We start from the raw sequence: 16,041 nt of genomic DNA, 5'->3' as shown, positions 1-16,041 counted from the left end.
CTGTGAGAAATAAATTGCTGTTGCTGAAAAGCTGAGGCATTTTGTTATAGCAGCCCAAATGAACTAAAACAGTAGTAATGGTTGCAGTGGAGATGGCAGGGGCAGTGATAGCAGTTAATGTGTGATTGTCTACTGTGTCAAACACTGTTATACACTTTACATGCATTATTACTCATTATTACATCACTGTTACTCAATTACTCATAATAACCTTGAGGTAGGTTTTATTATTATTCCTATTTTACAGATGAAGAAATGGTGAACTTAGTCATAATTTCACAACCAGAAAATGACAAGTCCCAGATTCAACCTAGGGCTGTCTGTGTGCTTATGAAGCTTGAAATTTTTTCATTTTTCCATTTCCATAGTGCATCTATAATCACCTAAATAAAGAAAAGGAAACAAACGAGGCAAAAATAATAAAAACAAAACCCAGGAAATTCACAAAAGGGAAGATGATAAACATAAAACCACCAGAGAAATTCCAATACATAATCACAATAATTCCCTAGCCCCTGAGTTTCTGTACTTGATATGGTAGCACGTATTCAACATGTCACTCTGGGAAAATCCAAGTAAGGTGAATGTTCACATAGGCTGAAATCTTCTTCCAAATCACTCTGAAAATGTGATGTTCAGGGGCATGCATGTACAATGCTGGGGAGAGAGTAATGCAAGAGAGCTTCCATAATGGAAACATGAAAGGCTTTTATATTTGAGTGCATATACAAAGCCACATATAGGAAATGACTTTAAATTTAGTTGGTGAATTCTTTGCTACCAAAGGTTTTTTTATTTTCCTAACTAGTAACTACCTTTGAGGGATAGGTGTGTGTGTGAGAGGAAGAAGTAATTTTCATCTGCATTGCAGACTTCATTATGAAAATCCTCTCTTCACAAGTTATCACCAACAGAGCAATTGGGGCTGAATTTAGCCTGAAACATCAACTTGGACTATAAGGAAATTATTTTCAATTTTTTCAGTGTATGTCACACACACATGCAGACACACACAAGCTTTAAACATTTTTAAAAAATCAATGTTGCATTTGCAGTGTGCATGAAAATAAAATGTTCAGAATTTTTAACTCTCCTATCATATTGCACATCGATATTTTTGAAATTATTCTTTAGTCTGGTAGCTTTAAGAATAAACTGAACATGATTTCTTTTTAGTCTATTGATTTCTCTGTGCATTTAAGTTTCTATTTGTGAGGCATATAAATAATGGAGATATCATCTCAATGGGCATTGTCATTGACCATCTATAAACTTTCCTTTTACATGTGTTATTGGCAATACTGTTATTATGGTATTGACAAAACATGGGGGAAGAGAGCTGCATTTATGGTTTACTGAATGTCTTCATTTCAAGATGTAGGCAATCTGGGGAAGGTTTAAAGTTCTATGCTAGACTATGTCTACACAATAGCAAGTAAATGCCTTTTCCTGAAATTGCTCAGTAAGTACAATTGTTCCATTTCTTTTCTATTGGATGTTATTTTCTGAAGGTGGAAGTGTTCTAATTTGTCTCTCAGTCAAATTCTCACTTGGAGGTAATAGTATTACATGGCTCCCTAGATCTCTTCGAATAATTAAATTATTTATCCTTAAAGTATATTTGGGAATACTTGTTAAATTTGTCCACATAGACATGGCCTAAGCCTCTCCTTTTGACCAGTACTCAGAGCCTGGGCCCCTGTGGAGAAAGAAGAGCTAATAAAGCAATGATTCTGCAGGCTTAGAAAGTCTCAGGTCGTCCAAGAGACATGATGCATACCTATCTGTGCTGATGACTCCCTAGGACAATGATTTGTAATGACTTTGCTTGGGAGACAATGATGACTTCATCTCCCCCACAGGTGACTTATTTGAATGGGGGAGGATGGTGTATAAATAGGAAATCCCAAGGAAACCATTCCTCTCTTAGGTTGCTAAAGGGAATATACATTTCTACAAATATTTTCAGAAATAGTCTATTAGGATCTATTAAACTGTAAAAACACCTAATTTGGGGGCGGGCGCCTGGGTGGCTCAGTGGGTAAGCCTCTGCCTTCGGCTCAGGTCATGATCCCAGTGTCCTGGGATCAAGCTCCACATCGGGCTCTCTGCTCAGTGGGGAGCCTGCCTCTCCCTCTCTCTCTGCCTGCCTCTACCTACTTATGATCTGTCTGTCAAATAAATAAAATCTTTAAAAAAAAACACCTAATTTTTGACTTACCATTTCCACTATTGGGAATCTATCACACACAAATAAACAAATAGTACATACACCTATGTCTAAGTGTGTTCTTTGTAGTGGCCAAAACACATACACACACAGAAGAAAATGAACAAAAACGACCTCCAAAAGAAATGAATTGGAGTGCCTGGGTGGCTCAGTCAGTTGAGCGGCCAACTCTTGGTTTCAACTCAGGTCGTGATCTCAGTTGTGAGAGCAAGCCCCACATTGGGCTCCTCGCTCAGTGGAGAGTCTGCTTGGGATTCTCTCGCTGTCTCTCCCCTGCCTCATACACGCTCTCTATCTCTCAAATAAATAAATACATAAATCTTTAAAAAATGAATTAGATATGTAGACATTAATTGGGATGAATGCCCTTGAAGTGTAATTGAGAGTACAGACTTTGTGTAAGAAAAAGTTTCTTCCTGTACACACATACATAGATAAATGGACAGATGGAAGGACAAAAGGAAAGACAGAGAGATATCTTTATCTGTATGTAATCGTAGAAATAGTGTTTATAGTGAAAAGGAATGGGACTGTTTTTTTTTCTTTGTGTATCTATGAATAGTTTAACTTAAGGTAAGAATATATTAATTTGAAATTGATAAGTAATTTAAAAGGAGGGTAGCCTCCATGGTATTCCTTTCTACCTCTTCTTCTAAACCTCTCATGCCCTATTGAGAATTACAGAAACAGAATGTGGTTGGAAAAGACTCCAAATGCTCAAAGGGCCATTCACACAAGAATAGAGGATTTATCAGCACTACTACTGAAGGAAGGCTGAGAGGTGACTTCATGAAGTCCTCTTATTTTTCAGATGAGGATTTAGAGTTCTCTTTTTGGTCCAACAATCTCTGTGATTTTTGAGGCATTCATTCTCACATCTACTTTCAAGGCTTCTCTAGTGGCTATCTTCCAGTAGTATAAACATCCTGCCCATCCTTTTCCTCTGAGTTTCAGACTACTTTACAACTCCATTTATGTTACCTAGAAGACCTCAAAAGAGTTGTCTTTCTCTTCACAACTTCTTTCCTGATCCGAATCCTATTGGGTTTTTATTCTTCACAATACATGGAAGTTATTCCTTTTATGGTCACCAATGACTTCTTTAAACCCAATAGTCAGTTCTCAGGTTCCATTGTACTTGAGCAATGGGTAATATTTAGTTCAGTTTATCACTCTGTCCTCCTTGACATTTTCTTTTCCTCTACCTTTGATATATTCATCTGCAGATAGCAGCTATCTTTTAACCATGACATTATTAACTACCACACTGAACATGACAGAACAGAAAAACAGAAAGAACTCTAGTCTTTATGATGTAGCTGAGTTGCTAAATATGTTAAATCTGAAACCGCTTATCTTTGAGCTTCCTGATGTATAAGAGAACTTCTGATTGTTAGAAATACTTTCAGTTGGCTCTTCTGTTAATGAGGCTGAAGTCACACCAATTGATAGATTCTCAAATATATACCTCTGGCCTAGACTTCTCTGCTATCATCTACAGTCATACATTCTGCTGCTTCCTTGATATCCCTACTTGGATGTCTAATAAACATTTCCAATTTAATAAGTCCAAAGCTGAACTCCTGTTTAACACAGGCTCTTTGAAACATGCTCCTCTGCCAGTTTCCCCATCCTAATAAATGGCACCAACCGTCACTTTGGTGTTATTGACTTCCTTCCTTTTTTTTTTAATGTCCCACATGCAATTCATCAGCAATCCTGATGAATTTATTTTCATATTACATCCTGGGCCAACACATTTATCATTAGCATAATCTAATCAAAGTTACACTACTCTTACCTAGTCTACTGCAATGGTCTCCTGACTGGTTTCGCTTTCACCTTTTCCCTCTGCTATATATTCTTTGTACAGAAATGTGTGAATTGTTTTTAAAAGTCAGTCAGATCATGTCCTCCTCTGCTAAAACCTCCCAATACCATTATAACAGAATAAACTCCCTATTCCTTACCAAGTTGTGATAGATTAAGTATATTCCTTACTTCTCCCTGCATCCGCATCCTTTCCATGGTCTCATTGTGGAAGGAGCTTATTTTCCAATTTCTTGGTTCTAAGCTTAAACCTGTGTCTTGCTTTATCCACTGGCATGTCAGTTGAAGTGCTAGTGTACCATTCTGAACACTCAACTTGAAGGGTCCTTCTATGTTTCTGCTCACCCTTTTGCTCATCTCCTGACTCCAGAAGAAAATGTCCAGTAATCCTGCAGGTCTCAGGCAAAAATGAGAAATTTGTGAAGTGGAGCCAATCATATGCCACAATCTAAACCAAAGCCACCCTGCCAGCCCACAGACCTGCCATCAAGAGCAGATCCATCTAGTTGAGACTAAACTCAATCGCATAGATGTGTGGGCAGTAGGAAATGAGTATAGGTGTAAATCACTGAATCTGAGGTGCTTTGTTGCTTGGTGCATTCGAGTTCTCCAGAGAAACAGAGCCAATATGATATATGTCTATAGGTGGATCAATATGGATATAGATATAGGAATGCCATTATAGGAATTGACTCGTGGTTATGGAGGCTGAGAAGTCCCCCAATCTGCTGTCTGCAAGCTGGAGATCCAGGAAAGCCAGCAGTATAATTTAGTCTAAAGCCAAAGGCCTGTGAATTGAGGAGACTGGGGGTTGATGGTATAAGTTCTGATCCGAGAACCAGGAGACAAAAAGGGAAGGTGAACTGTTCATGTACTATATCCTATATCCTACATTGGTATTCCAATGATAACATATAGGACACATTAAACAAGAGACATAAACACTAATTAGTCACTAACTAGTTTTGTGTAATTTTGATAGTTTCTTACATCCTCTCCTTCCCTCCCCCAGACACACATGTGTGTATACTGGTTTGGGGATAAAATAAGGAATTTGGTCAAGCAATCGCTTCTTCCCATAAACTTGCTGTACAGTTCCTAACTGGTTTTTGGATGTAATTGTTGCCTTCAGAATCCGTGAATGGCTGAATTTCTATTTTCCAAACTATCCTTTGCATGGGTAATCTCCATTTCACTTTAGTGATATTTTTTTGTGGCCATTTCTTCCTTTCTGAAAGTCAAACCGTGTATCTCAGGGATTTTGTTGTTTTCTTTCCATTTTCCTTGCTACCCTTACAGTCCCTTGTCTAAAGCCCTGCACACAGTATATACTGTGTAAATGCCTGTTGCCTATTAGTCAATGGCTAATGGTCTTTATTGCAAAGGAAGAGGGATAATGCAGTACACTGGCTAACAGCCCAGTCAGATCATCCCTTGGGAGTTGAGATGGCTTTATTCAGCAGACACATTGGCTCTGAAACTCTGTATAGTCTTCTCGATAGGAGAATTACTTTGAATATGAGTTAAGATCTCAGGCACTGGAATCAGAGTCTTGAGTTTGAATGCTTGCTCTGACTCATAACTGGGTGAAATATGTCAACATACTGTGCCTCATTTTCCATATCTTTAAAATATGAATTACATCAAATAATAGCAACTATCTCTGAGGTTTCCTATAAGGATTAAAGGAAATAAGGCATATCAAGCATAACTTATCACGGTATCCAATGCATAATAAGAACTTATAAATAGTAGCTGTATTATTATTATTACATCTGAAATTAAAACTATTCTTACTTCCATGAGTCAGCAAGTAATTGTTGAGTGCTCTCCAAGAAGTCAGCATGGGAATTTTTTCTGACTTTATTCATTTATTTATCTTTTTTCTGTCTTTAATTAATTTTTTTAAGTTTTTACTTAAATTCCAGTTAGTTACCTTACAACATAATATTAGTTTCAGGTGTACAATATAGTGATTCAACATTTGCATACAACATCTCGTGCTCATCACAACAAATGTACTCCTTAATCCCCATCACCTATTTTACGCATCCCCCCATCCACCTCCCCTCTGGTAGCCAATAGTTTATTCTCTATAGTTAAGACTCTGTTTCTCTCTCTCTCTCTCTCTCCCCCCCCCATCTCTCTCTCTTTCTCTCTCTTCCCTTTGCTTATCTGTTTTGTTTCTTAATTTCTGAATATGAGTGAAATCATATGGTATTTGTCTTTCTCTGACTGACTTATTTCACTTAGCATAATACACTCTAGCTCTATCCATGTCATTGTAAATGACAAGATTCCATTCTTTTTGATGGCTAAGTAATGTGTGTGTGTGTGTGTGTGTGTGTGTGTGTGTGTGTGTGTGTGTCTACAACATCTTCTTTATCCATTCGTCAGTTGATAAACCTTTGGACTGTTTCTGTAATTTGACTATTGTAGATAATGCTGCCATAAACATCAGGATGCATGTAGCCCTTTGAATTAGTATTTTTCTATGTGTTGGATAAATACCTAGTAGTGCAGTTGCTAGATCGTAGATCTATTTTTAACTTTCAGAGGAAACTCCATACTGTTTTCCACAGTGGGTGTACCAGTTTGCATTCCTACCAATCAAAGCAAAAGTGTTCCCCTTTCTCCACATCCTTGCCAACACTTCTAGTTTCCTGTGTTGTTGATTTTAGCCATCCTGACAGATGTGAGGAGACATCTCATGGTAGTTTTGATTTGTATTTCCCCAATGATGAGTGGTGTTGAGCATCTTTTCATGTGTCTGTTGGTCATCTGGATGTCTTCTTTGGAAAAATGTCTGGTCATGTCTTCTGCCCATTTTTCAATTGGATTATTTGTTTTTTGAGTGTTGAGTTTTATAAGTTCTTCATGTATTTTTGATACTAACCCTTTATCAGATATATTATTTTCAAATATCTTCTCTCATTCCATATGTTGCCTTTTAGTTTTATTGATTTTTTCCTTTGCTATGCAGAAACTTTCTATTTTTATGAAGTCCCAATAGTTTATTTTTGCTTTTGCTTCTCTTGCCCCAGGAGACATGTTTAGAAAGAAGTTGCTGTAGCCAATGTAAAAGAAGTTCCTGTCTGTGTTTTTCTCTAGGATTTTGATGGTTTCAGGTCTCACACTAATGTCTTTCATCCGTTTTGAATTTATTTTTGTGTATGGTGTAAGAAGTGGTCCAGTGTCATTCTTTTGCATATCACAGTCCAGTTTTCCCAACACCATTTGTTGAAGAAGCTTTTTCCCATGGCATATTTGTTCCTGGTTTGTTGAAGATTAATTGGCCTTATAATTGTGGGTACATTTCTGGGTTTTCTGTTCTGTTCCATTGATCTGTGTGTCTATTTTTGTGCCAGTACCATACTGTTTTGATCACTGTAACTTTATAATATAACTTAAAGCCTGAAACTGTGATGCCTCCAGCTTTGCTTTTCTTTTTCAAAGTTTCTTTGGCTATTCAGAGTCTTTTGTGGTTCCATACAAATTTTAGGATTGTTTATTCTAGCTCTGTGGAAAACGTTGTTGGTATTTTGATATGTAAGACCAAGAAAGCCAAAGCCGATGAGTGAAGGGACAGAACTGCACTGCATGAAATTAGAGTTACAATCTGTTTTCTAAGTCTTATTTTAAATGACATGGAAGATAATAGGATTTGGTCTTACGGTTGGGTTTCTACAATGGAACTTTATTTATTATGCACATATGGGACCCTGACAGACACAGAATATTCATTAGGGATGTGTCTCTTCGAAATTACAGAACTCACCAGTTTGGAACATCTTAATGAAATCACTTACAGAAAAATAGAATTGACTTGTTAAATTAAAGTTCAGGCCTGTATTCACTAGTTAGTTCCTTCCCCATACCTGGATGGCTGTCATCAAAATTAAGGCACCACTTTTCATTTTTTAAAAAATATGTTTCTATAATATTTTATTTGCAGTGAATAATTGGCCTATAGAGCTGGTGCTATATATTATAGTACTTTCTGTTTGATGTAGAATGTTCTTATCAGTGAACCCAAAGAAGAGCCCAAAGGCCGTAGGTCTCTTCCCAGCTCTATATCTACTTTCTGAGTGATGCCAAAAAGTCATTTCAGCTTCCATTGGCTCAGTTTCCTCATCTGTCAAGAGGCTGATAATATCAGCTCTTTCCTTGAAAGGGCTGTTCAGGGAGTTAATTAGATGTTGAACCAGCTTGTGCCAGCTAGAAAGCGCTTTTATTTTTCCTGATTCTAAAGGTGGGCTAGTTTGTTCAGTTGGTTGGATCCTAGTGATAATGAGGGACATGACAAGTTGTCTGCACATAAGGGAATACTGCACTCTGCTATAAAGCCACAACTGTTAAATGCATGTCTTCAATCCCAAAGGCTAAGGAGGACCAGCAGAGAGAGCCCAGATGTTTAGCATGGTGTAGTGGAACAAGGAAAAGCTTCTGAAGTAATGACAGCTCTCTCCTAGTTAGCTGTGGAACCCTGGGCAAGTTACTAACCTCTATGTTCCTCAGTTATTTCATCTGAAAAATGAAGACAAAAATATCCACAGTGCTTGATTTTTTTTTCTATATTAAAATTTGGTAAAGTATGTGAAGAACCTTGAAGAGGTTCCTCTGGCCTTTGAGGATTCTTAACAAATTTAAGTTTCTCCTGTCCCCAGATTTAGTATTATCTGCCATTCTATCAAGAATCTGCCTCAAATTTTTTATCATCATTATTATTGACATGATTGGTAGTATTGCCTATCACTTACATGAATGTTAATAGAGATTAAACGTCTTTGAATATTATCCAAATTCTTTTTAGAGAAAAAAAGACTGAGAGAAAAAGTTATTAGTGTTCTCTAAGGTAGTCTACATTCTTTGTTTCTATGGGAAGAAATAGATGAAGAGTGACTTACTATGTCTGGTAACTTTACCCTTTCTGTTCTGTGAGACTAACCCCACCAATTTTCAGCAGTAACCTCATTGTTATTGTAGTCAGTTTTCAATTATTCTAGTTAATGTGAGAAAATATTAGCAGATACAACAAAATTAATTAAATAACCTGTTTAGAACTTTCTGCATTTCTACCCTACTACCTAAGTTCCAGAGGCCTCACAAACAATGACAGACTCGAGGGATCAAACCAAGGGTGATAAGAAGGAGGGACTGGCTGTGGTGAATTCTAATCTTTTCCTCTTGTTCTACTTGATAGAACTCTCTGAGGGACTTCTTTGTGCAATTATCCTAGAAGCCTGTGGGAGCACACTCAACCCACTTTTCCTTTGGATTCTAAAAGTATTTATGAAAGGATCATGCTGGTAAAATGAAAGAAACACAAGCCAGTGAACATCATGGGCTGTGCTGAAAAGGAAGTGGCCTATAAAATGACAAGTGGATGAGAAGACACCCATTAAAAGGCTGATTTCCTCATGATCATATGTTGAGTCAGGAACAGAACTGACACCAGACCCTAGGTCTTCTTGTCTCTACACCAGTATTCTTAGAGAGTCATCATACTATAGGGAAAATTATACAAGCTTTGTAAATCTCTGGCAAATCTTGGGGCAAATCCTGTTCTCCTATTCTGGGCTGTGAGTTGGGTGAGTTACTTGACCTCGCTAATGATTCATTTTCATATCCAAAAAATGGATACTATGGAATTAGACATTTAAAGTGCCTGGATTAAGATTTTTTAAAATCTTCAAAGGAGGTACAGAATAAGGTGGTCATGTAACTCTCAGACAGCCCACCGTGCTCTGGTCATCTTGTCCTAGAAAGTCTCCAAATCCAATAATCTGGCATATAAAATAACTGTATCTCTTAGGAGCCACATTACATGTAAGTCAAAGGGAGACATTGCACCTGTCAGATATAATAGATTCAAGACACGACCCCATACCACAAATATGTGGATTGACCTGAGCCACAGCTCTTCTCAAATGCTGTTTGCTGTCTTAAATACTCTTAAAGGAATGGTTAATGTGAAGCTTTTGCTTTTTTCCTTTAAAAAATGTTTGCAAGAATACAAGTTATCAAAAAATGCAAAGTGCTCTTATTTGCCAAAGTGCCCTCTTCTAATCAAGCTGATTTTCCCTTGCTTTTGCATTGAAATGACAAGCACATGTCTCTTCCAGATATCTGGCACCTCTTGTGATTTTTTTTCTTTGTGTCAAAGTGACAGACTCTTAATTACCAGGGCTACTTGATCCTTTCTTATAGCAATTCACCATGACATTTTTATCCTCATGTCATTCTTCCCAAGTCATTATTTAGTGTTCAGTCAGAAGTCAGGATGCAGGTCTATGTTGAAGAGGTTTTACACTGCGGCTTTGCAGTTTGTTTCCCATCAGTTACACATATGTGATTCATTGCTCTCTAAGACCTATGGTATATTCTGTGTATTTTTAAGAGATTATTGTCTCTTCTATCACGGCCATTCAAGCTGTGTTTATGGTCTATTCTTTTGAATCCAGCTCCTGTAGGGAGGCAAATGATAACCCATACAGGACTCAAAAGTGTAATTCAATTGTAGGTGTGCAGTGAAGCAAGGTGAAGAGCATTCACAACAAGCCCAGATGCCAGGTCGGGAAACGTGTGGATGCATTTCTTGCTAAGCATTTACATTATTGACGTTTCTAAGGCTGCCTATGAGAATCCATTCTCTTAAGGTTGCTTACTTGATTAAAATGAACTCAATTTATTCTAATATGTCATATGCTATTTATGAATCAAAAACCGTTTGGTTTTTGACTTGTTATCAAGCTCCCTTTACTGATCTGATCTTTGGAGATTTTCTTCAATTAAATGAATTTGCTTTCCATGAGATAAAACAGCAGATCTAAGCATTTTCAATGGACTTTGACTTAAAGAACTGTATCTGTGCATTGCTTTATCTATTTCATTTCTGGATTTTAAAATAATATTTCAAAGCTAAAAATGCCTTAGGATTCAAGTGCAATCACAAATAGCTTTGAAGTCTTTCAAACACCTAGCAGCAATGTGATTTGTATGTCCCGAAAGACCTATGGCCTTACTCTTTGGATTGGCTAGGAATAGGCCCTTGTATAAGGTGAAGAGCATATCTAATTTTCACCCCCTTTCAAATTCCTATTAATCCTAAGTGCCAGAATCAAAGAATATGCACATTTTAAAGGCTTTTGATACACTTTACATGGTTTCTCCAGAAACTCTGTTTGAATTGACATTCCTATAAGCAATCTATGAAAGTATCCTTCTCAGGACTCTTATGCCAGCAAATGGTGTTGGTGTTTTTTTTATTTTTTGCCAATTTTTAATATTAAAAGTGATACATTCCTATAAACTCAATTTATATCCCTTTGATTATTATTGACAATTTTTTTTTGAAGATTTTATTTATTCGACAGAGAGAGAGAGAACACAAGCAGGGAGAGAAGCAGGCAAAGGGAGAAGCAGGCTCCCTGCTGAACAGGGAGCCCAATGCAGGTCTCCATCCCAGGACCCTGAGAACATGACCTAGGTGGAAGACAGACCCTAGGCGGAAAGCAAATGCTAACGGTCACCCAGGCTCCCCGAGGACATTTTTTCATCCACAATAATCCATATCTCTTGTTCTGTGAATTATCTCTTAATTTCCATTTCTACTTCTGCACTTCCTGTGCTAATGAAATCTACTTATTCCCAATCTAAGGAGTAAAATATCTCACCATTATCTCTTTTGGGGATTCCATTCAGCTAAAATTAAAATTCACAGAAGAAAAAAACAATGGAGGCAGGACCTCCAGTTCCTGAGTCCATACAGTCTCCATCAGGAGTCAGACCTTTTTCACAGCTTTTCTGACTCTGAGGCTGTGCATGCTCCCCCTTGGCATCTGCTAAAGCACCTCAGCAGATCTGCTAATAACTTGTCCGCTTCTTAACTCGTGTTCAAGAAAGTGCCATCCTTTTCTTTCTGAGTAGTTCAAAAGCACTGAAAGCAGCACACATTTGAAAGCAGGTCACTTAAAAACAGACATAGCCTAGAGTATTTCCTGTAACTGGCCTCACATGGAGAAATTAAACAAGCCGATTGGTTGCTAGAAGACAAATGTTCACTAGTTTTAAGGGTGAGTGTTTACCATTTTAAAATGTGTTTCTTAGTGAATCAGAATTAGGAAATAACAGAAAGCTAATCTTTCATTTATCCTCTAGTTCAGTATTTAGTATTTTTCAGTCATCCTCCAATGCACATGTATTTTATATTGATCATTTTTCTAGATCTTATGGGGTTTCTCAAGAATTACCCTGGTTTTTGCAACTGTGACAGGTCTTTTATTGGAGAAGCAGGCTACTGTAAGACTTTTCAGGCTCATAGATTTTGAAAATCCAATAGATAAGGGGCTATTTTGTCAATCTTATGTTATTGGCCACAAAAGACCAAGTGACTTTACCTGGGGAAATAATCTTGATTATGTGGGTTTTATTAGTATGGCAGGTGGACAGAAACCCACTTCATTTGTCATTTCCAGGACATTCTTATCTCTCATATTTATTATTCTTTGAAAGATGAAGCAGGTAGTGATTAGCTTCTCTGGAAAATAGCTTTATTTTGTTTCAGCAAAATATTAGCCATCTGGAAAAGAAAAGAAGTAGAAAATTTAAGATTTCCTTAGTATAACTTGAGGAAAAAAATCTGTAAGATTTTATTTTTAATTTTATACTGGTGATATCTGAGTTGTAGACATTATTAGGAGAAATTTATTCAAGACTATTTGGAACAGTTAGATAATTTGTATTTACATATGAGAAGTTAAAGAAATGTTGATCTAGATAATTCAGGCCATGCACATTTGCAATATCCAGGCTTTTGAAACAAAAACAGTTGCATCACCAGAATTGTATTTTGCCTTCCATTCACTATACATTTCAATGAACACTTAAAGGTCAACTGTTATGAATAAATAGTCCATTCTATCAAATATTTGATAGAAGTATTGGTAATGGCAAATCATATGGGCTTTAAGTAGATTTAATTGGTGGAATCCTGTATTCTAAAAGGTTTTGCACTCTGTGTGATGGGATAGAAACAAAATATTTCCCCACTTGGAATTCTATGATATACCACTGATAATTATTACCTTATTTCATTTTTAATAATGATGTAATATGAAATGTGCTTCACATCCTAAAAAACTACTAGATAAGCTGAATAAAATGTACATTCTTGGACTGTCTCTTTATTCTTATTTGCCAATGTCTTTTACATTATCTCTCATTGATAACAGCGAGTCCTAGATCTTTTCACTGATTCATATGCTATAATTTTAGATAGACAAATCATGCAATTTGCCATCTGTCAAGCCATAGATAGTGAAAACAAAGCACACATATTAAGAGCCTTCTATATATTTGCTGAATTAACAAAATTTGAAAAAGGAGGGAGGAAAACAAGAAGTGAACAGTATTCTTTGTTACCAGGAAACAGAAAGTATTAATTAGCTTGTTCTTGATATAGTTTGATGCCTTCTATAACCTGTATGTCCCTGAGCTTTGAATCCTTTCTCCTTGGTTTCATCTTCTGGAAAATGATTACCATCTTTCCTTTATTAAGACGTAGATTTTGTTGATCACCAAATATTCAGAAAAGGGTGAACATTGCTCTACTTCTGGTAATAAATGCATTCAAATCTTTCCCCTATTACTTTTTGTATTCTTTTCCTGGTGACGTTGAAGTTCTGGGTGGTTATACAATGTGTTCTGTCTACTACTGAGTTTTACTTTGCTTAATTTTGCCTCTGGATAATGTGCAGATGACATGATATTTGTTACACTGATTGATTTTTAAAATTTTGCCATATGGGATTGTGGCTTTCTTTTGAGAGCTTCTCATTCCAAAGGAAAGAGAGGCAGCATGGATTCAGTGGCTATAACCAAAGCAACATCACAAATCCTATTGAAAGATAAAAGAATCAATGACATTTTTGAGCAGGAACAATATCTCTTGGCAAGATTCTTTGACCCTTGCTTCAGAAAAAATCAGACAGAAAGTGTTCTCCTACCAGAATTTACAATATACAGCCAGAAAGTTATATTTTAAGAGGATATGTCTAACTTGGCTGTGTCCGGAGAGATCCCCCAGCCCCACACCCCTATGGTATTTTTTAGTAAGGGGAAAAGTAGCTTATTATCCTAAACCTAGTTCTCTGCCATTGTTTTTTGTCCCAGTAAGTGGAATCACAATTCATCCAATTGTGCAAGCAAGATACCTAGAAGGTATCCTTGTCATCGCTCCTTCACCAATTCTCCTTAACCAATTAAGAATTAATCCCTACTGAATGTAATCCCTAAACTATCTTCAAAGTCAGATACCTCTCCCCATTTTCATCATCCAAATGAAATTTAAAGTAAACAGAAGAAAGTAACTAATGAAAATCAATCAAATAAAAAACAACAAAAAATTGATAATTCTAAAAGCTGAATCAAAATATCAATAAATTTGGTGGACCAATAGGCAGAGTAACAAAAAAAAAGGAGTAGACACAAATTACCAATGTCAGGAATGAGAGAAGTGGCTGAACTACAGATTCAACATAGAAAGGATATAAAGATTCAACATTATACATTCAACATTAAAAGGATAATAAAGGAATTTTTAAGAACTGTATGCCCATAAAGTTGACAAATTAGATTGGAATGGACAAAATCTTTGAAAGACAGAACCTATGAAAGCTTACTTCAGAAGACTCAGATAAGTGATATAACTGTATCTATTAAATAAAGCTTATGGTTAGAAACCTTCCAAAAAAGAAAATTCCAGACTCAGATATGATTCTTTTCCAGAGAAATGAAGAGAAGAGAACATTTCCCAGTTTATTCTGGAAGGCCATCATTACCCTAGTATCAAACTAGTCAAAGGCATTACAAGAAAAGTAAACTATGATCTAATACAATTATTCACATAATTTTAGTAAATCAAATTGGAACATTTATGAAAAGGACAATAAATCACCGTCAGGTGGAGTTTATCCTGAGAATACAAGGTTGGTTTAATATTCAAAAGTCAGTCAATATAATTCAGCATGTTAAATTAAAAGGAAAAACAAAACCCTTAAGATCATCATTATACACACAGAAAGAAAGAAAAAACTTTGACAAAGCATTTTCTTTATATGGTTCCTTGGAGTAGACCCGCCTGTTCCTTTTGAGTAGAGTGAGAATTTAAGCAATGGGAATGTGGAGTCTTTCTGGAAGCTTGACATTATTTTTATCAAGATTTTACACTTGTCTAAAACACATCTGATTCAACAGGGTTTTTTTCCTAAAATAATTCCCTTCTATTAGGTTTTTTCCAAAGCATTCAATTAAGTTTCCATAGAAACAACCCCCTTTTTTCATAAAGCTAATGCAATAATCCATTAATTTATGTAATTATGAAAATAAAAACAACTCACACAGGTTTTAAGATCAAATACACCTGACTCTTGGCAGCATACAGCTGAGTAGTAGGGAGCACAAGTGCATATGTGCTGTGGGCATCAAGCAAGAACTGGAAGACTTTATGGCAGGAATGAAGAATATCAGTTAAACTAAAAAATTGAATTAATAAAAGGGAACACTTATATTATATTAATTTGTATACCTTTGTTGTCAATTTTTTAATTACTAATTAGCTTTTTGTTGGTTATGATTTTTTCTCTCATCTTTGTTTTTTCTTCATCTTTCTTCATCTTTCCCTTCATCTATCCCTTCATCTTTTGTTTTTCCCTCATCATATTTCTTTTTTAGGAGTTCATTTTTCTTTGTATTGGAATAAAACTGTTTTTTGTTTTTATTTCATTTATTTTTGTATTTTTTCCAGTCTTTCAGTTTCTGTAAATCTGCTGAAATTTTCATTATTCCCTTACTCTTGAATGACAGTTTAGCTGAGTATAGAATTCTATCGTGTGAGGTATTTTACCTCAGCAGTTTGAAGACATTGTGATTGTCTTCTGACATTTATTTTTGCTGATGAGAAAACTGCTATCAGTCCAAGT

The sequence above is a fragment of the Lutra lutra genome, chromosome X (assembly GCF_902655055.1).
Source record: "Lutra lutra chromosome X, mLutLut1.2, whole genome shotgun sequence".
Taxonomy (NCBI): Eukaryota; Metazoa; Chordata; class Mammalia; order Carnivora; family Mustelidae; genus Lutra; species Lutra lutra.
The sequence above is the reverse complement of the archived record's forward strand: the minus strand, read 5'-3'. Positions refer to the sequence as shown.